General features: G+C 38.1%; 2 pseudogenes; one reads left to right on the plus strand and one right to left on the minus strand.

Annotated features, from left to right (window-relative positions):
- Positions 1-90: 90 nt before the first annotated feature.
- Positions 91-23980, minus strand: LOC127490789 (transducin-like enhancer protein 2; annotated as a pseudogene).
- LOC108176559 (ubiquitin-ribosomal protein eL40 fusion protein-like) lies at positions 11018-19550 on the plus strand (annotated as a pseudogene).

The following is a 23980-nucleotide window of genomic DNA, read 5'->3' on the forward strand; positions in this document are numbered from 1 at the left end:
ACTTGGTACACACATAAAACATGACAAGCTCAAAATATCTAACACCCAAATTTTATAACTCCCCTTTTATGTGACTACTGCCCAGTTCCTTGAATGATGCTGAACCCAATCCCTCTAGGCTGAAGCAGATGTCCTCTCCAGGGGATCACAGCTTCTGGACTTTATGTAATAATGTATCCTCAATTGACTTCTTTGAACCTGCTTTCTGTCAGTATTACTCCATTAGTTTCACTATAATTGAACTAATTTGCATTTATCAAACAGTATATTACTGACCTAACAGCAATTCTAAGCATAATTGGAAACCACATTTAGTGAGAACATTGAAAGGATTAATGCAAGATAAAATATAAATACTTGAGGAAGCAAATAGATATCAGAAAGCATAGGTTGAGAAAATATGGGCAACAGAGTATAAAACTGGATCTAGAATGGGGGTCAGTGTTGTGGCACAGCAGACTTAGCCACCGCTTGCAACACCAGCATCCCATATCAAAGTGCCAATTCCAGTTCAGGTGCTCCACTTCTGATCCAGCTCTCTGCTAATACACCTGAGAAAGTAGCAGATGATCACCAAAGCACTTGGCCCCCTGAGAAGACCGGGCTTCAGCCTGCACCCAGCCCTCGAAGTTGCAGCCATCTGGTGAATGAACCAATGGATAGAAGACTGATCCTTTTCTCTCTCTCTTTCTCTCTCTCTCTCTCTAATAAGTAATCATTTTTAAAATGGATCTAATATGAATGACTACACTTGAACTAACTTACTATAGGAATACTACGTGGAAAGTCATGTGCTTACCTAGTGATTGATGAATGAATCACAGTCCATCTCTTCATTTGAAATGCTGACTCATGAAGAATCTGGCAAAATGTATGTAGAAAAGAAATTCATAAATAGCAGGTATTTGAATGAAAAGTATTCTATATTCTACTTTGAAAGATTTTTAAAAACATCTAGAATGCAGGTCTCTAAGTTAAAACTCTTGTATTTTATAATGACTGGGAGTCTGGCCTGCCACCTCATATTTTTATAGAGAGGTTGGAAAATGGAAGAGATCACCTAACTATTTAGGAAACTGGATAAATGGGAGAAGCTATGTTTCTATCAGACAAAGTAGTATGTGACTCAAAAACTGTAAAATGGGATAAACAAGATTATTTTATAATGATGAGTTATTATAGTAAGAGAAGATAAAAACTATAATGTATATATGCCCAACACTGGAGCACTTAAGTATAAAGCATAGTAGTGGACTTCTCACCTCCCCCCTTTTAGCAATTACTAGATCATCCAGACAGGAAATCAGCAAGGAAACATCTCTATTAAAAAGCACTCTATGATCCAACATGGGAAGTGAGATACTCAGCAGACTCATAGAATGGCGGATGTCCTAAATAGCACTCTGGCCTCAGAATCAGCCCTAAAGGCACTCAGATCTGGCTGAAAAACCCATGAGAGTATTTCAGGCATGGAAAGCCAAGACACTCTGGCAAAAAGATCTCTGTGAGTGAGATCCCAGTGGAAAGAACAGGTCTTCAAAGAGGGAGGTGCCTTTCTCTGAAGGGAGGAGAGAACCTCCACGTTGACTATGACCGTGTCTAAACAAGATAAGAGTCGGAGAACTCAAGGGGCTTCCATAGCCTTGGAAACTCATAACTGGTGCATAGGGAGATTACTGATGCCATAAACAGGAGTGTCAATTGGTAAAGTCAACAACAGGAGTCACTGTGCACTTACTCCTCATGTAGGATCTCAGTCCTTAACGTGCTATACACTGAGGCTTAATGCTATAACGAGTACTCAAACAGTATATTTCACTTTGTGTTTCTATGGGGGTGCAAACGACTGAAATCTTTACTTAATGTACACTAAACTGATCTTCTGTAAAAAAAAAAAAAAAAAAAAAAAAAAAAAAAAAAAAAGAAATTATCAATTCCCAACTTGACTCTCACTGGGATTAAACATGACAATAGGTCTGATCTGATTTCATCATCATTTAAAAAAAATCATCTATTATTTTTCACTTTATGTTTCTGTGTGGGAGCAAACTGTTGAAATACTTACTTAAGGTATACTAAGCTGATCTTCTGTATATTAAGATAATCAAAAATGAATCTTGATGTGAATGGAAGGGGAGAGGGAGTGGGAAAGGGGAGGGTTGTTGGTGGGAGGGACGGTATGGGGGGGAAGCCATTGTAATCCATAAATTGTACTTTGGAAATTTATATTCATTAAATAAAAGATAAAAAAATAAAAAATAAAAAATAAAAAAAAATAAAAAAATAAAAAAAAAAGAAAGCACTCTAGATCAAATGGACCTAACATGTGTACAGAACATTTCATGCAGCCATTGAAGAAAATGCATTTTCGAAATAGCACCTGGGACCGTCTCCAGAATAGACAATATGTTGGACCACAAAACACAAATCAATAAATTTTTAAAAAATGAAATATTATAGACCTTTTCTGATGTAATACAGTAAAACTAGAAATCAGTAGCAGGGGGAATTGAAATCCTATAATACGTGGAAATTAAACAGAATTCTCCTGAACAACCAATGGGTCAATGAAAAAGTTTAAAAAAGAAAATCCTCAAAATTACTGAGACAAATGAGAATGGAAACACCATATACCAAAAGTTTGTATGGCACACAGCAAAAATAGTGCTAAGAAGGAATTTTATAGCAGCAAATGCCTACATCAAAAATTAGAAAATCTCGAACTAACATTACATCTCAAGCAACTAGAAAAACAAGAACAAACTAAACTCAAAATGTGTGTTAGGAAATAAATAATAAATATCAGAACAGAAATAAACAGTATATATACTAAAACATGCAAAAGTTTGTGGAAGACAAATGAAATTGATAAAACTTCTTTCTTACATAGATTAATAAAAAGAGGAAATCAAAGAGAAACATTAAACTAATACCTCAGAAATGCAAATGATCTAAGAACATATCATAAACAACAACTACACATTAATCAATTGGAAATTTAGGAAAAAAATATTATTTTTATTCATATAAAGAGAACATATTTTATGCTTTCCATAAGCATAGTCCCAAGAAGAAAACCATACTTTCCTCACTCTCCTACTCTCCCTGAATCATCCTCCTTCTCTCCCCTCTCTTCATCAGTTTTTGCAAAGCCATAATTTTAGTCCACTCTCTATTCACAGGCTTCATTAACCACTAACGGTATATTCTTATGCACATACACCTTACGAAAATAAAGCCATGATTGACATAGAAAATGTGAACAGACCAATAATAAGTAATGATATTGGATCACTAATAAAAAGTCTTCAACAAAGAGAAGCCCAGGTTCTGATGATTTGATGGTTTCACTCTGAATTCTACAAAATGTTTAAAGCATAAATAATATAAACACTTTCCAAGTGATTCCAAAAATATAAAAAGGAGCAATTTTTGCCAAATTTATTCTACTAGTCCAAAATCACTCTGATGCCAAAACTAGACAAAGATATAACAAGAAAGGAAAATGGCAAGCCAATATCCCTGGTGAACATAGATGAAAAAAAAAATGATCAACAACCAGTAGCAAACTGAGTCCAATGGCACATTAAAAAGATTATTCACCAAGATCAAATGATATTCATCTGAGATGCAAGGATGGCTCAAACTATGCAAATTAATAAGTGTGGTACATCAAATCAATGGAATAAAGGGCAAAACAACATAATCATTTTTAAAAGATACAGAAAAAGCATTTAATAAAGTCAGCATCCCTTCATGATAAAAAAAACCTAAATTAATTAGGAAGAGAATGAAAGTATATCGGTATAATAAAGGTCATTCAAGTACATGAAAACTCAGGGCTAACATTATACTAAACAGGAAAAAGTTGGAAGTTTTCCACTAAGATCTGCGACAAGACAAGGATGCTCATTTTTACCACTTCTGTTCAATACAGTACTTGGCATATTAGCCAGAACAGTTAGGAAAGAGTAATAAGTGCAAAGCATCCAAACTGAGTATGAAAATGGCAACCAGTCCTTATTTACAAATTATATGATTTTATATATGTATATTATATGTAGAAATCCTAAGCACTCTAAGAGAAAACTCTTAGAGTTAATAAATCAGTTTTATAAAGTTGCAAGATACAAAATCAACTAAGATCAGCAGCATTTGTATATGCCAATAGTGAACTATCTGAAAAAGAAATTAAGAAAAAAAGAAATTAATTAAGAAATTAATTAAATTAAGAAATTAAAATAGTGAACTATCTGAAAAAAAATTAAGAAATCATGGCCATCGCCGTGGCTCAATAGGCTAATCCTCAACCTGCGGCGCCAGCACACCGGGTTCTAGTCCCGGTCGGGGCGCCGGATTCTGTCCCAGTTGCCCCTCTTCCAGGCCAGCTCTCTGCTGTGGCCAGGGAGTGCAGTGGAGGATGGCCCAAGTACTTGGGCCCTGTATCCCATGGGAGACCAGGATAAGTACCTGGCTCCTGCCATGGGATCAGCACGGTGCGCCAGCCGCAGCGCACCGGCCACGGTGGCCATTGGAGGGTGAACCAATGGCAAAAGGAAGACCTTTCTCTCTGTCTCTCTGTCTCACTATCCACTCTGCAGTACAGTTGTTAAGATGCTACTTGGAGGGCCACATCCCATATTAGAGTGCTGGAGACTCTGCTTCCAATCCAGCTTCCCAATAATGTGCATCCTGGGAGGGAGCAGGTGATGGCTCAAGTGTCTGGGTCCCTGTCATCCATGTAGGAGACCTGGATTGAGTGTCAGGCTCCTTGCTCCAGCCTCACACAGTTCCATCAATTGCAGGCATTTCGGAAGTGAATCAAAACACATTTTCGGTTCTTATTATCCATTCTGCATGACCCTGAAATCTGAAGACAAGTCTCTTTATCTAGGTATTGTAATGTGAAAAGTTTATTCACCTTCCTTCCCCCTTGTCCTCTCCTGAAATCATTAGAGAGAAATTGCATGTTCTACCTATCTTTTAAGACTCTTGGTATTTTTATTTCCCTTTCTTTGTGGTAGACCTTTCGAGACCACTCTCAAAAATACTTTGTATAAAAATGTTACTAATTAACTCTCGCAGCCAATTGTTTTGCTTTCTGCCAACCCCTAAAATTCTCAAATTACATCAAGTTGGAAAGTTAGATTTAGCTTATCTCTAATTGATTTCTTTTATGTGGAAGCATGTCCTATTACATCTCTCTAAAAATATTAATTATGCTTACCCTAGAGGTACTATTTTCTTACTGTATTAGCTCTGCTTCCTCTGCTGAACAGTTTTCAAAATTTTAGTTTGTTCACTCTTTAGAGTGGCCTTGGCATTCAATCATCTGTTATACATTAAACAATTATTGATTGAGCACCTATTCTGTGCTAGTCAAACATTATTCTAAACTAGGGATATAGCACTAAAAAAGCTCCTGTCATCTTGGAGTTTACATTTGAGTGTATGTTTGTGAATTCTTTATTTTTTTCCTTATCATTGTGGTTGAAAATTCCTGTTAGACTGTATGCATCCTGATTGAGTAAGTAGGATTTAACATATTCTATTCTGCATGTCATGTTTTCAGAGCCCAGGATTTGACAGCCCTTCATGAATACCTTAGTAACAACTGAGGTATTTAGGGTTATTTCTGCAGCTCCTGGGTATGGCTAGGTTTGGTAGCAGAGCTGATCTTTGCCACCCAAGAAACACCTCTGAAACTCCTGTCTGGACAAACTCCCATAGTAATGCTCCTAGACTTAGCAAGAAGGAATAGAGGAAGGTACTACTGGGGATTCTGTTGCACTGATCAACATATTATGCTAATTCCTCTGCTTTCAGGTCCAGCACATTCTTCATTGTATTTACCCTCTTTTACGGGAACACTTGAATGAAAATATCTGGAATTACACTTTGGTTTCAGTTCAATACACAGATATTTTACTGAGGATTCTTTCTTACTTTTGAGAGGAGATGTGCATATTTCATGATGTATTACTTCCCGGGACTAGTTAGTATTCAAAGGGCACATATCATGTATTCTATCCACCCTTTTAAAACAAAGTCTTCTAATCCCTTAAAAAACCCATCTTATTTCCCTAATTTCTCTAGCATTCTGCTTTACTATAGAATCTGCCATAAATTGAAACAAAAAGATATTCTTTTCCTGGTGTTTTCTTTTAAAGATTGATTGATTTATTTGAAATTCAGAATTCAGCAGGGCGGGGGGTGGGGGAATCTTCCATCTACTGATTCACTTCCCAGATGGCCACAATACCCTAGGCTGGGCCAGGCTGAAACTAGGAGCCAGGAGCGAGAAGCCAGGAGCTTCTTTCAGATCTCTCATGTGGGTGGCAGGGGCACAGTACTTGGGTCATCTTCCACTGCTCTTCTCAGGCCATTAGCAGGGAGCTGGATCAGAAGCGGAACAGCAAGGACATTAACTGGCTCCCATGAGGGATGCTGGCGTCAGGCATTAACTTCACCCACTATACCACAATGCCAGCCCTTTCAGGTGTTTTTAATTGCCAGATGATCAGCTATATTGAATACTGGATTTTAAATTCTATCTAAAGATTCAATTTAATATAAATATTATAGGTCTTCAAAGTGTTCATAAAAAAATGTACATCACCAAATACACTTATCATGTGAACTAGCAATCCCATTACTGGGTAAATGCCCAAAACATGAATACTTTGTATGAAAAAGATACCTACACCACCCTGTTTATAGCAGTACTGTTCATCATAACCAAACTCATTAAATCATCCAAGGTGTTCACCATCAGATGATTGGGTAAACAAAATGAATAATGAAATATAATTAAGGTTTTCAAAAGAATGAAATTCTACCATTTGCAGCAAAATGTATACAAGTAGATGAAATCATGTTGAGTGAAATAAGTCAGACACATAAAGACAAATACTGCTTGTTCTCCCTTATGTGGGAGCTAAAATTTAAAAAGAAAACAAAACAAAACAAAGAAATTAAAGAAATGACTGTGTGCATCAGTATTGCTGAAAATATAGTTCTGTCAAATTTTGGTTTATATCTTTGTTTATATCAAACAAATGCTTATTACTATGAAAATGTACATCATTCCTAATTTCACTTTCCATCACTTTGAACTATGTTAACATGTAATATGTAACATGTTGTCATTTATTACAGTTTCCCAAATTCATTATTTGCCTTTTTAACTCTATGAGATATTTTAACAAAAATAAGTTATTTAAATTTATTTAATCTATTTAAACCCATTAATATTTTTTAGACTTACTCCCTTTCTCAAAATCCTAGAATGGTATTTCCAATTCCATAAAATAATATCCATATTTTTTCTCCTGGTATTTTATGATTTCATTTATTGACAATTAAATATTAATCTGAATTTTTTCCTCTGTGCATGTGTGATTCTTTGATTATTCTCCCAAAACTTAACTTTACTGAATCTACATTTAACACTTTCAGTAAAGGAAGACTTTCTTTCCTTTCACTTGAAACACATTTTGGCATTTAAGAGCCTCCACTGGGGGCAGGCACTGTGGGATAGTAGGTTAAACCTTTGCCTGCGGTGCCGGCATCCTATATGGGCACCGGTTCATGTCCTGGCTGCTCCTCTTCAATTCAGCTCTCTGCTACAGCCTGGGAAAGCAATGGAAGATGGCCCAAGTGCTTGGGCCTCTGAACCAGTGTGGGAGACCTGGAAGAAGTTCCTGGCTCCTGGCTTCGGATCAGCTCAGCTCTGGCCATTTTGGCCATCTGGCACCTGAACCAGAGAATGGAAGACCTTTCTCTCTTTCTCTCTCTAACTCCAGCTCTCAAATAAGAAAACAATAAAATCTTAAAAAAAAAAAAAGAGTCACGACTGAAAGGAATATTTCCTTCATGAAAATAGAGGATATAAGATAGTGAATGAGCTAGTGATCAACCTCTGAATGAAAACTTTGACCTTCAGCTGTAATAAAAAAAAATCTGCAAATCTAGAAAATTTCACTAGACCTTCAAACACAACCACTTCAGTCACACTGGATCAGAAGTCTCACATTTTACTATCAGTGCCAGTTATGGGTCGCTCATATTTAACTTAAGGTTTAACTCACTTGATGATAGATTAAACTAGGGAATAAAAAGAGGATTAGGTGAAGAGTGATGCAGCAAAAATATGTGACCAATTGAATAGAGCTATTATAACTAATACCACATTAACTTTACTTGTAAATCTGTCACATGAAAGTTACAAATTTGGCTTCTTGTGTGTCAAAGTGTGGTAATCACCTCTGTGAATTTTAATATTGTTATAAGCCCTTTGAACTTTGGAACCAAGATCACTTATAGAAACAAAGTTGGCCACTTTTAATTTAGTAAAAAAAATACTGACAACATTGTAGATGTCTGAGCATTTGTGATTGAAAAATTAGTGAAAATAATGACCACGTCATCATAAGTAGTAAGACAATACAATTATATCACATAATTTTGGATCCCTCTTTCACCATAATCAATATTTATTGAACAAAATTTTGGAAAAAAATTTGTAGCATATTTTATATCCTTACAACGCAATTTGTTACATTTCTAATGTCAGCTATTTGTCTTAGTTAAGAACCCATATTTTATTCCTCATTGAAAATATTTTTGTTTATTTGGTCATAAGACTAATGTTTGTGTCATTATCTCTTTTTGCCTAACAAATCTCCTCAAACTTGCTGGCTTAAAACAATCATTTATTTAGCTCACAATTCTGCAGGTTGCCAACTTAAAATATGTTCATCTGTGCAATTCTTTTCTGTGATGGGGTCACTCATATGTCTGTAGTCCCCCGTAGTTTGAGAAAAGGGTTGTATTGAGGTTGGCTAGGCTCTTTGGGGCCCCACATATTGGTTAGCTTGGGTTCATTGAAAAGCAATGTGCCTTGGCTCACTTGGTTAACCCTCCTCCTGCGGCACCGACATCCTATATGGGTGCCGGGTTCTAGACCCGGTTGCTCCTCTTCCAGTTCAGCTCTCTGCTGTGGCCCAGGAGGGCAGTGGAGGATGGCCTAGGTGCTTAAACCTCTGCACCTGCATGGGAGACCGGGGGGAGGCTCCTGACTCCTGGCTTCGGATCAGCGTAGCTCCAGCAGTAGCGGCCATTTAGGGGGTGAACCAACGGAGGGAAGACCTTTCTCTCTGTCTCTCTCTCTCTCACTGTCCAACTCTATCTGTCAAAAAAAGCAATGTCCAGGAGAGTATTAAATGTACAAGGATTTGATTAGGATAAATGCCTATGTTAGACAAAATAGCAAGGAAGCCAGATAAGGCTAGGACAGCCAAAATACCACAATGCAAGTCTTGCCCAAAGTAAAAGAGAAAAGGAAGTAAGAAGTAAGGATGAATAAGAACCATTCCAGACTATTAATCAGTGTAAGAAAAGTTTGGCAAGACTACAATGAGCCCCTTAGCCAAAGTTGGCCAATAGATAAACAAGTGTGTCAACTGTCTCTGCCACACAAGGTCTTTGGGAACACCTGTAGGAGGATGGCTTTAGCAGAAATTCCCAAACATGTGTTTGTTTCAGCAGCACATATACTAAAACTGGAAAGAAATGCCCAGATTCAATAGTGTAATACTGTCTGTCTTTAGAGATGTGTAGTGTATCTTCATTGCTCCAGAATTTTAATGGTTTGTCTTAGTTCTGTCCTCCTACAGGCTAAGACCAGCTTGTTAATACGATAGCCAGGCAGTGTAACAACCAAAAGAGAAAGCAAAAGTCTGCAGTGCCTCTCAAGGAGTATGCATGTCAGAGCATTTCCAATGCATTTACTGGTTAAAATAGATGACAGGCCAGATCAGATTCAAGGAGTGAGTAAACAGATTTCCTTGCTTGGAAGGAGCTGAAAAGTGATTACAATAGAATATGGGTGAGGAAGAAGTAGATAATTATTGCTATATCAGAAATCAAGCAAAAGTGACTTTGACTTTGAATTTTTATTTAATTTGTATAGATTCTGTTGCTGCCACATGATTGACAGAGTACTCTCTTCCATACAATGACTCATTTCTTGAGGAATTTTAACTTCAATATTTGATACCATTTGTTGTGGAATACTTTCAGTGTTAAGGATCTTTTATAAAGCAAGCCAAAAAGGACAACTGCCTTTCATCTATTCTATGTTTAATAGCCAATTCTGCCCAATTGTAGCTATAACTACATTTTATCTTCTATTGCTGTTATACCTTCAAATATAATCGATTTAATAAGATACATTGGGGGCTGGCTTTGTGACCTAGCGGGTAAAGCCACCGTCTGCAGTGCCAGCATCCCATATGGGAACCGGTTCAAGTCCTGGCTTTTCCACTTCCGATCCAGCTCTCTGCTATGGCCTGGGAAAGCAGTAAAAAAAGGCCCAAGTCCTTGAGCCCCTGCACCTGCATAGGAGACCCAGAAGAAGCTCTGGGCTCCTGGCTTTGGATCGGCCCAGCTCCAGCAGTTGCGGCCAACTGGAGAGTGAACCAGCAGATGAAAGACCTCTCTCTCTCTCTCTCTCTCTCTCTCTGCCTCTCCTTCTCTCTCTATGTAACTGTAACTTTCAAATAAATAAATAAATCTTTAAAAAATAAGATATATGGGTTTAGTAAACTGGATTTTGAATGGACTACATATGACAGCTTTACAAAAACTAAGATACTAGGATCCCAATCTCTTTAGATCTTATAAGGTAAATGAAAATGAAAAGATAAATATTAAACTTATCCTTTTTAATGCTATTTAATGCATTTTAATATATTCAATAGTTTATTTAAGCCATGTGAGAGTCATCAAAACATTGGATCTGGGTCTCCATTTCCAAATTCTCTGAACAAATTCTCTGATGTATATATGGGCCATTTTGCCTTTTTATAGTATAAAATGTCAACAGTGATTTTCCACAGAGAAGACAGATACTATTATTTTTCATTATCTCTCAGGATCCAGGCAATAATAGTTTTTTGCAGGGGGGGGCAATTTTGGAAATTCCCAAAATCATCCACTAAGTTCATAACCCAATATGGGTGATATAGCCCTTGTTGCTTATGTCCTTGAGATGGTCTTCAGTCTCTATAAAAAGTTAATTAAAGGACCAGTTTGGGTAATTATAAAAATTTTGAACTTGAACTTAATGAGATAGAATCACTATTCTCTGGTATTTGTTTAAAAGGCTACTGTCAGCTCCTAGAGCATCTCTGCACACATATTTTAAAAAGCATCCCTTCTAGTAAGCAGACACAATCCCCACTCTCAGATACAGAGTCTTATGAGCAGAACACAAGCTAGATGGCAGCCTTGGTTTGCCCTTGCAAAATTAGTCCTCCAGTATGTATAGTGAACTATTCAAACAATCATATGCAGCAGAAATAAAATCAAACTCTCTTTTGCAAACACCATCCTGGCATTAGAATAGAAAATGAAGAGAAATAGGCATGAATAGATTCAGGTCAAACAGTTGGCATAGATTCTCTTAGAAACCCTACTTTACTCAGGAGAACTCCAGGGTTCAGAGATGAGATAAATTGCCCTGGCTGCAAAGAGTAGAACTGGAATTATAGCCAGTAATTCTTATTACAGAGCCTATTTTTTATGTTTACTCTAGTGATGAATATTTTATTTTGTAAAGAATTCACTTGGGAAATTTTCTTTGAGCTGTCTCAGGAATACTTGGGCCTCTGCTAAACAAACTGATTTGTTTATACATTGTGGTTAGCTACTTTAAGATTCTGTATAGGGCTTTGTGGCATGCATTTTGTGAACCAAATTTATTATTTATCCTTGTTCTTTATTTTTCTCAATTTCATTTATTTTATCATTGTATAATAAGCCATACGTTGCTACAATATAAACCTTAGGAAGTTCTATAACCTTTGGTTTCTTCCATAACAATGTTATAATCAAGAAGGCTCATTTAAGATAATTTTTGGTTATACAGATGATGTGGAAAGTAAAACAAGAGTCCCATGTTTCATGCCAATGACCTTAATACCAGAGTGTTTGTGTTAAATTGGGATCCCAGACTTCTTGTACCTAGGGTTTCTAATTCAGTCAGTTTCAACTGTATTATGAGCATAGGAGTCTCTCCCTCCCTCTCTCTCTCTCTCTCTCTCACGCGTGTGTGTGTGTGTGTGTGTGTGTGTGTGTGTGTGTTTATCTTGGGGATTCTTATAGAGGGATGTCCAACAACCATATGTTAAGAAACCGGTAGAGTTATCCAGATACTTCAGATGACAGGGGAGTTACTTCAGAGACTGTAATATCAACATCAATGTCAGCACTGTAAGGCATAGATGGAACAATCCCAAGTTCCCATGTGGAATGCGACAGTGATGCTGCGGCTTGTACCTAGGCTTCCCAATACTGTGAGCTAGGAGATGCAGAGAAAATCTTTTATGGGCTGCTGCTAGTGCTAGCCCTAAGAAGCTGAGGGAAATCCCCGTGAATCATGCAGAGTGAGTGAGCACAGTTCTGGGACTTATGCCCAGAACTCAGGGTACAGGGTCTACTCAGTTACAGGGTGCAGGGTCTAACTCAGTTACAGGGCACAGGGTTCTACTCTCACCCTATAAATTGCCCTGTCTCTGGCTCTGGTGGCTTCTGGTAGCAATGGGACTACTTCTTGTCCCCTAAATCAAAATAGAGTTCAGCAGCAACTCTACCATAGCAAATGAGTCTGGCTCTTTAAGGGGTGGACGAGGAGAAGGAGGCAATGTGGCTTCCCTTTTTGAAGCAAAGAGGTCAATCAGACCCCAGTCAGTTCCCTAGGCTGGACTTGAACTCATTTGGAACTGTGGAATTCTCCCTCAGTCAAACTGCTGGTGGCAGGAGTGGCTGCCACCTTCTTCCTACTTTATATTGGCAATTAACATTTCCCAGCCAGGAGCCAGGGGTGGCTGGCAACATGATTGGTAGTGGCAGCAGCATATCTGTCCTCTCTCCTCACTGCCTCATGGGGTCTTTGTTCTGTTCTGTCACTTTTCCACTGAAAATTTCTCTCAATCAGTCCCCTGAGAATGTGGTACTCCCTTTGTTTTCCTGGTATCTTTCTGTGGCTCACGTCAGTGTGAGTTCTCAATATTCAGCCATCTTAGATCTCCCAGATCAAGAATTTAATTTTAAATGCTCATACACGGGGCCAGCGCTGTGGTGTAGCGGTTAAAGCCACCACCTGCAGTGCTGGCATCTCATATGGACGCCAGTTCGAGTCCCGGCTGTTCTACTTCCAATCAAGCTCTCTGCCATGTCCTGGGAAAGCAGTAGAAGATGGCCCAAGTCCTTGGGCCCCTGCACCAGAAGAAGTTCCAGGCTCCTGGCTTCAGATTGGAGCAGCTCTGGCTGTTGCAGCCAATTGGGGAGTGAACCAGCAGATAGAAGACCTCTCTCTCTCTCTCTCTCTCTCTCTCTCTCTCTCTCTGCCTCTCCTTCTCTCTGTGTACCTCCAATTTTCAAATAAATAAATAAATCTTTTAAAAAATGCACATACACAGAGAGAGAGACTATATTGTTTATTGGGTATATGCCTCGATCCCTGAATCTTCTGCATATAATGTAAACCTGAAATTTATATTAATAAATATTATTAAACACACATAAACCTAAATTAACAAATAGCTTCCTACTCACTGGTTTAACTTTTCACAATTAAATTGTTTTCAACTCTGTACTGAGAGGGTAAGATGGGAAGTATCCTTATGCTCTTCAATCTGTATATATAAAATACATAAAATATGTTCACCACACATAAATTAAAAAAAAATTAAGATAGGCTAAATAATAACCCTCAAAAATATGTCCACATTCTAATCCCTGGAACTTGTGAATATAACTTAAATGGAAAAGTAATTCTCACATATGTGATTAAGCTAGGGATCTGGAGATGTGGGAGATTTTTATTGGATTGAGTAGACCCCATATGCAATTACAGGTATCCTTATAAATGGGAGGCAGAAGGAGATTTGACGCAGTTAGAAGAGGAAAAGGCAGAATGGCAGTGGGACAGACACCAAAAAGATGTAGCTTCCAGCCAATTAAAGCTGGAATCCACCAGAATTTAGAAGAGGCAAGGAACAGATTCTGCCTCAAGATCTCCCGTGGGTAGTATTTCCTACATGACACCTTGATTTTGGCTCACTGAACTTCATTTTGGGTTTATCATCTGAAAAGTTTTGAGAAAATAAATTTTCAAATGTACATACCAGCAAGTTTCTAGTAATTTGTTACAGCAGTCCCCAGGAAATTAATATATAAAGTATTTACCAAAAATATTCATGGAATTTTATAACTGTATGAGAAATGTTAGAAAATAAGGGGTTTTTTTAAACTCACATATTTCTTCATGGCACAAGTACAAAGATATGTGACTATCTCAAAATTGCTTACTAAGTAGAGAAAATATAAAAAATATCAGCTCCTTATGAAAAATAAGAAATGTGTATTGCTACTCCTCTCTAAAAATAATGTCAAAATATCAAGGAATGTTATCCAACCTCCAGAATGGACTTAAAACTGCTGACTTCATGATATTCATACCCTCAGGTAGTGCCCTCCCATATTGAATCAGGGATGGTCTTACACAATAAAATACGTAGAAATAATGGAATGTGGGGCCCGCGCCATGGCTCAATAGGCTAATCCTCTGCCTTGCGGCGCCGGCACACCGGGTTCTAGTCCCGGTCGGGGTGCCAGATTCTGTCCCGGTTGCCCCTCTTCCAGGCCAGCTCTCTGCTATGGCCCGGGAGTGCAGTGGAGGATGGCCCAAGTGCTTGGGCCCTGCACCCCTTGGGAGACCAGGATAAGCACCTGGCTCCTGCCTTCGGATCAGCGCAATGTGCCAGCCGCGGCAGCCACTGGAGGGTGAACCATCGGCAAAAAGGAAGACCTTTCTCTCTGTCTCTCTCTCTCTCACTGTCCACTCTGCCTGTCAAAAATAAATAAATAAATAATGGTATGTGAATTCCAAGATTAGCATTTAAATGGCCTTGCAACTTAGGTCTGTTCTCTTGGAATGCTTTTTTCGGTTAAAGCAAAATGCCTTATCAGAAGAAAAATCAAGGAGTTCTACAGAGTGGTCAGCCATCTGAGGACATTACCACAGGACTGGACCCTCTAGCTCCTGCAAGCCTTTTAACAACTGTAGGCCAGCCAAGACCTGACTGAAACTTCACAAGAGAGCCTAAGCCAGAATGGTCAAACCAAGCAATTTCCTGAAACCCTGACCCACAGAAACAACAAGAGATTACAATGGTCGTTATTTTGCCACTAAGTTTTGGATCGCTCAAAGAGAATCCACGGGGAGAACCTTGAATAGAAGTCTGAACTCTGGTGAAACTAGAGATATACTATAAGATGGAAACACAATGAAGAATAAGATTTGACTCAGCACAACAAGTGTCTGAAAACTAATTCTAGAGAGTGGATACTGAGAATTCAATAAACTGTCAAGTTGACTCCAGAAAAGTAGAGAAGCTGTAGTCCCAATTGCTTCAAAACTGTTAAGATAATTAATTTAAAGTATATAATAGGAGTAGATTTCAACTCCCTTTCTATATCTTCGGCCTCATCCCACAGAGCCAGATCCCACAGAGCCAGATCTCTTCATATTCCCTGTGATAAATTATAGTCCAATCTCTAGACAATGAAAATCACTAAAGAGGTTTCAGTAACAGAAACACTAGATAAAGTAGAGGGCAAGGATAAGTAACAATTCTACATTAGACTGAAAAAATGTTAATAAAATAGGATGTAAGAGATAGATTATAAAAAACTAGATGCATAGGTAGATGGAGTAAGTGAGCTCTGGTTTGAATGCTTGTGCCACCTTCAAAAACTGTATGTTAAAATTGAATCACTAAGCTAACAGTATTAAAATTTGAGGCCTTTAAGAATTAATAAGTGATGACGGCAAAGCTCTTGTGGATAGAATTGGGGCTTTTATAAAATATCTCAAGTTTGGGAGGTCGTTTCTCTCTTGTCCTTTGGCCTTCTATCATATGCAGACAAGGCATTCCTCCCTTGTGATGACATGGCAAAAAGTCCTCCCCAGATGCCAGCACCTTGATCTTGGACTTCCCATTCTCCAAAACTATGAGAAAATAAATTCATGTTCTTTATAAAATTATCCTAACCAAGTTACTGGTATAGCAGCCAAAAGTAGACTAGATCGATAGAGGAAAAAAAAATATTTTTTTCAGTTAATTGGCTCAAACAGTTATGGAAGCTGGTAAATCTAAAGTCCATAGTGTAAGCCAGAAGGCTAGAAATTCAAGTAAGAGTTCATGCTACAGCACTGGTCCAAAATCCGTAAAGCAAGACAATCAGGCTAGATACTTAGTAGGGTTTCTATTTTGCAATCTTGAGGTTGAATTTCTTCTCTAACAGGAAAATTTAGGCTTTGCTCTTAAGGTCTTCAACTGATTGGATTACATCTACCCATATTATGGGGGGTAACTTTCTTTACTTAAAATATATACATTTAGTTTTTGCTCTTCAATTAGGTAGTCAAACAGCTCCACAGACACAGAGATCCAGTTCTTTGTGAAGATCATGATGGGCAAGATCATCACCCTCAATACTGAGTCCAGCAAAGCTATCAAGAATGTCAAAGCCAAGCTCCAAGACAAAGAGGGCATCTCACATAACCAGCAATGACTTATATTTGCCGGCAAACAGATGGAGGACAGCCATACTCTGTCAATACAATGTCCAGAAAGAGACTACCTTGCACTTGATGCTCTACCTGCAAGGTGGCATCATCAAGCCCTCCCTCTGCCAGCTTGCCCAGAATTACAACTGTGACAAGATGATCTGCCACAAGTGTTATGTTCGACTGCACCCTGGTGCTATCAACCGCCTTAAGAAGAAATGCGGCCACACCAACAATTCCCACCCAAGAAGAAGGTCTAATGATGCCCTGCCTCCAAAGGGTTCCCTCTGCCCAAACTTCATGACCTCGCAGCCTCAAGAAAGTTTCACTTTTGTTGACTGGAGAGCAATGTGCGTGTGTGTGTGTGTGTGTGTGTGCGCATATATATACATACATATATATATGTATATATACATTATTTAATGTTAATATATTAACATTTAAATGTTAATTGGATTAAAGCTACCTTCACAGCAATAGTAAGGTTAGTGTTTGACCAATCAACAGGGCATCATGACCTAGTCAAGCTGACAAACAAAATTAACTATCACACATACAAAATAGAAGGAATATATAAAACTCTCTCCATACTGAGTGTGGAGACCATGGTTTCATTTTCTGGGGAAGATCCAGAAACTCTGGTAACCAAGACATAGGCACTAAGGAAGAACCTCAAGAATTCCTCTCAAGTGATTAACACAAGAGAAAAGTTTAGCGTATATTGACTTATGGGAGTACTCCAGCAAATAAACTGCCTCCTCTTCAAATGAAGAAGTGAAGTTAATCAATATGTAAGTCCCAGGAAGATGCTGAGTTCCCAAATTATTCTTTAGTATCTGAAGCTTAGTTGTGAAAGGTATCAGCCATCACAAAATGCTACATGGAAAAAAATCAAAATTAAAGACAGAGAGTCTTTAACTGAAATCAGCAGAAAAAATTCAATTAAGTAGAGATACTGAAGATTATAACAAATAACCTTAATTTTACTATAAGCTATTACCCTCTGAGATATTAATAACACTTCACAGATCTCTACAATAATTAACAACATTTATAAAATAGAAGACTCTTTAAAAAGAGGGACGGGATGCTTTAGAAAGGTATATAATCAGAGACCCAAAAAAATCTCTTATGTTAAAAATATGACTGTGGAAATTTAAAACGTAATAGAAGAATAATATGATGATCTCAAGGAAAACTCCCAGAAATTATTAAAAAGTGACCAAGACACTGACAGTGGGAAAGAAAAGACAAAATTAAATCAGTCTTTTAAAAAAAGATTTATTTATTTATTTATTTGAAAGGCAGAGTTAAAGACAGAGGGAGAGACAGAAAGAGAGAGAGAGGAAGAGAGAGAGAGCTTCCATCCACTGGCTCACTCCCTAGATGCCTGCAGTGGCCAAAGCCAGGAGCCTGGAACTCCATCCGGGTCTCCCACATGGGTGGCAGGACCCAAGCACTTGGGCCATCTTCTGCTGCTTTCCCAGTACATTAGCAGGGAGCTGGATTGTAAGTGGAGCATCAGGGACTTAAACCAGAGCCAATATGTGATGCCAGCATCACAGATAGCAGTTTAACTCGCTGTGCCACAATGCTGGCCAACAGTTATATGAAAATGTGCTCAACATAACTATCCATCAAGGATGTGCTAGTCAAAACAACAATAATATTTCACCCTTATCATTTCACACCTGTTAGAATGGCACTAATCAAAAAGTTAAAAGATTATGTTGACAGCATGTTTAGAAAGTAAGCATATTTTTATGGAAATTTATTTTAGTGCAGCCATTATAGAAAACACTATGGAAGCTTCTGAAAATAATAAACACAATTTGATCCAAATTCACACTTCTGGTAAATAAAAATCACTATCTTGAGGAGATAGATATTTGCATTATCATGTTGGCTGCAATATCATTTACAACATCCAGATAGAGAATATACAGACAGTTATATATATTTCAGCCTTTAAAAAGAAAAAAAAAATCCTACCACTTGCAACATCAAGGATGAGCCACCTAGAAGATGTTATGCTAAGTAAAATAAGTCAAACAAAAAAAGATAAATATTGCATGAACTTAATAAGAATTAAAATCTAAAAAACACAAAGTCATAGAAAAAAAGAGTAGAAGAATGGTCACCAAGAGTTGAAAAGTGGGGGAACTGGAGAGATTATCATCCAAGGTACTGAAAAAAAGTGATTGAAATATTTTGCCTTTCATCTTTACCTCTTTCTAAATTATATTGCATGGAATATTGATGTGATGACCATGGTCTTGGATCATGACACTGGCTTCACTCAAAAATAATAGTATATTTGAGTTAGAAATAACTCATGGATTTGTGACAACATTGTGGTACAGAATTGTCTCTTACAGTAGCCAGTCATTTACATGAGAAATAAATTTGTCTTCTTTAAGCCACTGTTATTTTTTGGCCTCTGTAATTTACAGCCAAATCTAACATAAAGTAAAATTAAAACTTACATAAAACTAACCATGTTGTGCACATACATATTTATATATAGACTTCATATTACATGGAGAATTGTGTATTACTTTTTACTTAACATGGGTATAGATACATATTATTAAATATTTTTGAGACCTATGGTTTTAATGGTTAAATAGAATTTTATCAAAACAGCATTTATCATTATTTAATTATTTTCTGTCTAGTATCCTGAAGTAATTTCCAATTTTATAACTTAAAATTTTAAACTTATTGTGTGATTAGCATCTAAGTACTGAAATAGTCTGTAGATGTTTGATTGGATTAGAAATTCAGAAAAATTTCTATACATGGAATTAGTGATCTGAGAGTATAAACATCTTAGTAAATACTGCATTTTATCTTTCAGAAAAATTCAAAAAGTTTTGCTACTGAAGAGTATGAACTTGACCGTATCTAGAATTATCCCATTATTTTTTATTCTGATGTTTATTTTTAAAGAAATAAAACTCAAAATTAAAATTTATTTATTTGGTTACAAAAATGATTGGAGAATTTTTCTCATGTTCATGAACAATGTATAGTTTTTATTTGTAAAAAAATGCCGGCCTGCTTGTTTTTTAGTTTTGATTGTGTTAACACTAAATTTACTATCCAGCATCAAACTGTCAAACTTTTTTTTAAAGATTTATTTATTTGAAAGGGAGAGAGAGAGAGAGAGAGAGAGAGAGAGAGAGGAGAAAGATCTTCCATCTTCCAATTCACTCCCCAAATGGCTTCAACAGCCAGAACTGGGCCAGGCCAAAACCAGGATCCAGGAGCATCATATGGGTCTCCCACCTGGACACAGCGGCCCAAGGACTTGGGCTATATCTTGATGCTTTCCTAGATGCACTAGCAGAGAGCCAGATGAGAAACGGAGCAGCAAGGACTCGAACAGGCACTCATATGGGATGTTGGCACTGCAGGCGGCAGCTTAACCTATTACGCGACAGCGCCGGCCCCACTATCGAGCTTTGCCTTTTTATATTGCTTGTAATACTTGTAAAGACCCTCCCAATCGCAAGATTTAGATAAACTTCAATTCATATTTTTCCTAACTCTGTATGATCTCATTACTATACTTACTTCATTGATAAATACAAAATTTTAAGGAATTAGCATGCTGAGTTAAAAGTATAATTTTATGCTATCCAAGTAGAAAACTCTTTCAGTGATTTGAAATGTTCCATTTATCATACTAATGATATGCAATATTAAAGATATAGTCTCCAATTTAATATAGGGTTTAACAATCTAGAGACTAATATTAACCTGCAGTGAAAGAGTAAGAGAGATTATCCTACTTCTTAGAATACTGTCACTAGATAAACAAATCAGCTTTCCTAACCCTTAAGTAAAATATTTTAAAATTATAACATATTAGCTTACAGATCAGAGGAGTTTTGCCCCAGCTCAAAATTTTCTCATCTGAGCTAGTGTTGAAGTTTTCTTAGTTGGTCTATTCTCACTCAAAAGGCTCAGGTTGGAGTTCCAAGTAAATGGCACTGAGACATCAAAATAATGCATAATTCAGTTACTATCTGAAGAAATAATTCACCCAGAACATGAGTTCAAAATATAAGTGAGGAGCAGTCATTTGGTCTGGTGGTTAAGACTCCAGTTGGGATGCTTGCATCCCACAGGAGAGTATCTGGGTTCAAGTTCCAGATCTGGCTTCTGATTTCCACCAAATGTGCACTCTGGGAGACAGCAGGTAATGGCTCAAGTAGTTGAATCCCTGCCATCCATGTGATAGACATGGATTGAATTTATCATGACCCAATCCTACTGGCTGCAGCATTTGGGTAACAAACCAGCAAGTGAGGTGTCTATGTATGTGTGTGTGTGTGTGTGTGTGTGTGTGTGTGTTGTGTGTTTATCTGCTTTGGGAAAAAAAAAAAAACATTTTTTTTTACATTGTAAGTGAGCTCATGCTGTTTGCAAAATCACTTTCCATTTTATTATATGTTAAGCTGTAGGATAAAGTCTAACAGCATAAATGCAAAAAGCACCAAGAATTAGAAAAGAAAAAATAAAATGGACTAAATTGAATAGAAATGAACATAACTTATGAGGCAAGAGGGAAGTTACACAAAACATAATAACACAGGCAATGCAAGTAAACATTTAATTGAGCATCTAGTTCCTTCAGATAATTTACACATAGAACTTTAATTTCAAAATACTGTTGAAAGACAGCCATTATTATCCTCCATTTTAAAAGAAAAGAAATTAAAGGACAGTTCAATAACAAGAATAAGTTCATAAAACTAATAAGTGATAAAGTCTGAATTCGAAATCAGTTCATATGAATCCAAACACTGTGGTTCTTCCACAGAGAAAATACTATTGTAAAAAATTAAAAAATCATGTTATTTCAAACTAGAATACTCAGCCTTGGGACATCTGGTTATTCAGAGGTATGAAATAAAATTGGATTCCTAACTGACATTACATACAAGATGTCTTGAAAACATTCTTGGAAGATATGTATCATGAAAAATATAGGCATAGATTTGAAAATTCTTAACACCTCAATAAACTCATACCAATTTTTTACAACATAACTGAAAGGGATCTATTTGGAGTCATTAAGAAGGCAAAGACATGGATTTAAGGGTGCCGCTATCAGAACAACACGAATTCTACTAAAATTTAAGATAGAACAAACAAACATAAAATTCATGGTGAGGCTTGGGTAGAAGAATGGTAAAACCATTGAAACTTTATAAATAGTGTATAGGAACAGTGCTCCAAAGAAAAAGAGTTTACAAATGGATAACTCGATTTTTTAGAACATGCAAACTGGTTTTAATTAAGGAATTTAAAAAATTCCATATTAACTTTATCATGATTTATATTCATTTCTGATACTTGGAGAATGGGACTGGAGACTACTCAAGTGTATATGTCTTTTTCCTTTCTTTTATAACATTTTAAACACCTTTGCTGAGGGACGATGCAGTAAGATACACCTACTTGAAGTGCATAAAATGAAAATTTTTGATACTTGATGAACATTTTTTAGATAGTACTGCTTATATTATTTTTAACTTGATATTTTCCTCATTTTTTGAGATAAAATATTTTAACTTACATTATAGTCAAATATTTAATGGCTCCAGTAAATAAAGTTTAATAATTAAAAAATAAAAGAGACCATATTTCAGCAGGAAAATAGGCAAGGATTATAAGCAATAATTGAATGAAAAAAAATGTTCAGCTTCACTCAACTAAATTTTAAGTCACAAAATCATTAAAACTACAGTATATAATTCCTATCAACTTGACAGATTTAAAACAGAATTTGACAAAACACTGTATTTGTCCCAAAACTAACCCCCACGGACAGCTCTTTTTTATTTTTTTTATTTTTGCTAGCTTTTCTTTATTTTAGCTCCCACATATAAGGGGGGAAATGCAGGTATCTCTTTCTCTGTGTGACTTAATTTCTCTCAGCATGGTGTCCTCCAGTCCCAACCATTCTGATACAAATGATAGAATTTAGTTCTTTGTATGTATCTGATAAATGAACTTTCCCCTAACATCTCCCCCAACCCCGCACCCGGTCCACGCAGCCCCGCACCCAGCAACGGAAAGTGTGAGGCAGTCAACTGGGAGCAGAGCTGTTGTGGCACTCACAGGCTTGGCTGGAGAAGAGTCTGGGGTCTAATGGCCCTCCTGTAAGTCCCAGCAGCTTGGTGTTGTCCAGGCCCCGGGTGCAGTAATCCGAAATGTCAGTGTGGTTAGTACCATCTGTGTGGCCTTGGAACTTCCAGACCATGGTCTGGTTTTGCAGGTCCAGACCACAAAGTTGCCTTCCCTGCTGTGGGAGAAGCAAATCGTGGTGTCGGGGCTAACGGCCAGGGTGTAACAAGTCAGAGCCGAAGAAGCAAACTCTATCTTGATGCCCAGCGTGGAAGCCACAAGGTCCCAAATGGACAATGTGCTGGCCTTACTGTCCAAGATCATACTCTGGCCATCCAGCAACAGCTTACAGGACTGAATGTAGCTGTCTCTGTTCAGGCGGTAGAGCTGAGCTAAGGGCATCTTGGCATGGAGACGGACTACCTCCCAGACCTTCACGCAGCTCTTGCAGAGTATGTGTTAACACGTGCTGCGTGGAGCCGCTACAGGTGACGGCACAGACCACCTCGCCTTGCGCCAGCGTATTCACCTGCCAGGCGTGTCACCGGATGCCTGCACCCGCCAGCGCGTCCGACGAGAATGGCTCCAGCTGCATCTACCAATCCACAGACAGGTGGAAGGAGTATGCCGACTTCTCCCCGGGGACTGCTGGGCGGGGAGGAATAGATTGACGAGCCTCAGAGATAGGAGTGTGACTGAGAGGCCACAATGGAGAGCATCAATACACCACAGAGCTGCTAACTTGGGGGTGGGGGTGGGGTGGAGGCTGTGGAGGCTGACATAGGAGCCGGGCATGGAGAGGTCCTCATTAAGGGTGCTGTGGGAGCCCAGGCTAAAGGATATGGTGAAGGGGCTGGACAGAGTCAGGAGGCTCCTCGGGGTAATTCCATGGGCTTGGCCACCAGCTGTCACAGGTGACAGGCCGAGATGGGCGCAGGAGGAGTGGGGTGGACACCGGAGTCCAAAGAGGTCAGACTGCCCTCAAGATCCTGGCAGGTGGGGACACAGGTGACTTTCCACAGAGGGTGGTGACTGGGTTGGGGAACTCTGTGGGTTGTTCTTCATCCACCAACAGGTTGTAGTCACTCTCATAAGGTCCTGACACATCCTGCCCTCTTTGCTTGTTGCCACCAGGGCCACTCGGTCGCTCCTCCTCCACCAGACTCTCAGGCGGCGAGGGGGACGCTCCTGCTCGGGCAT

This window comes from Oryctolagus cuniculus, chromosome 6 (genome assembly GCF_964237555.1).
Source record: "Oryctolagus cuniculus chromosome 6, mOryCun1.1, whole genome shotgun sequence".
NCBI classification, from domain to species: Eukaryota; Metazoa; Chordata; class Mammalia; order Lagomorpha; family Leporidae; genus Oryctolagus; species Oryctolagus cuniculus.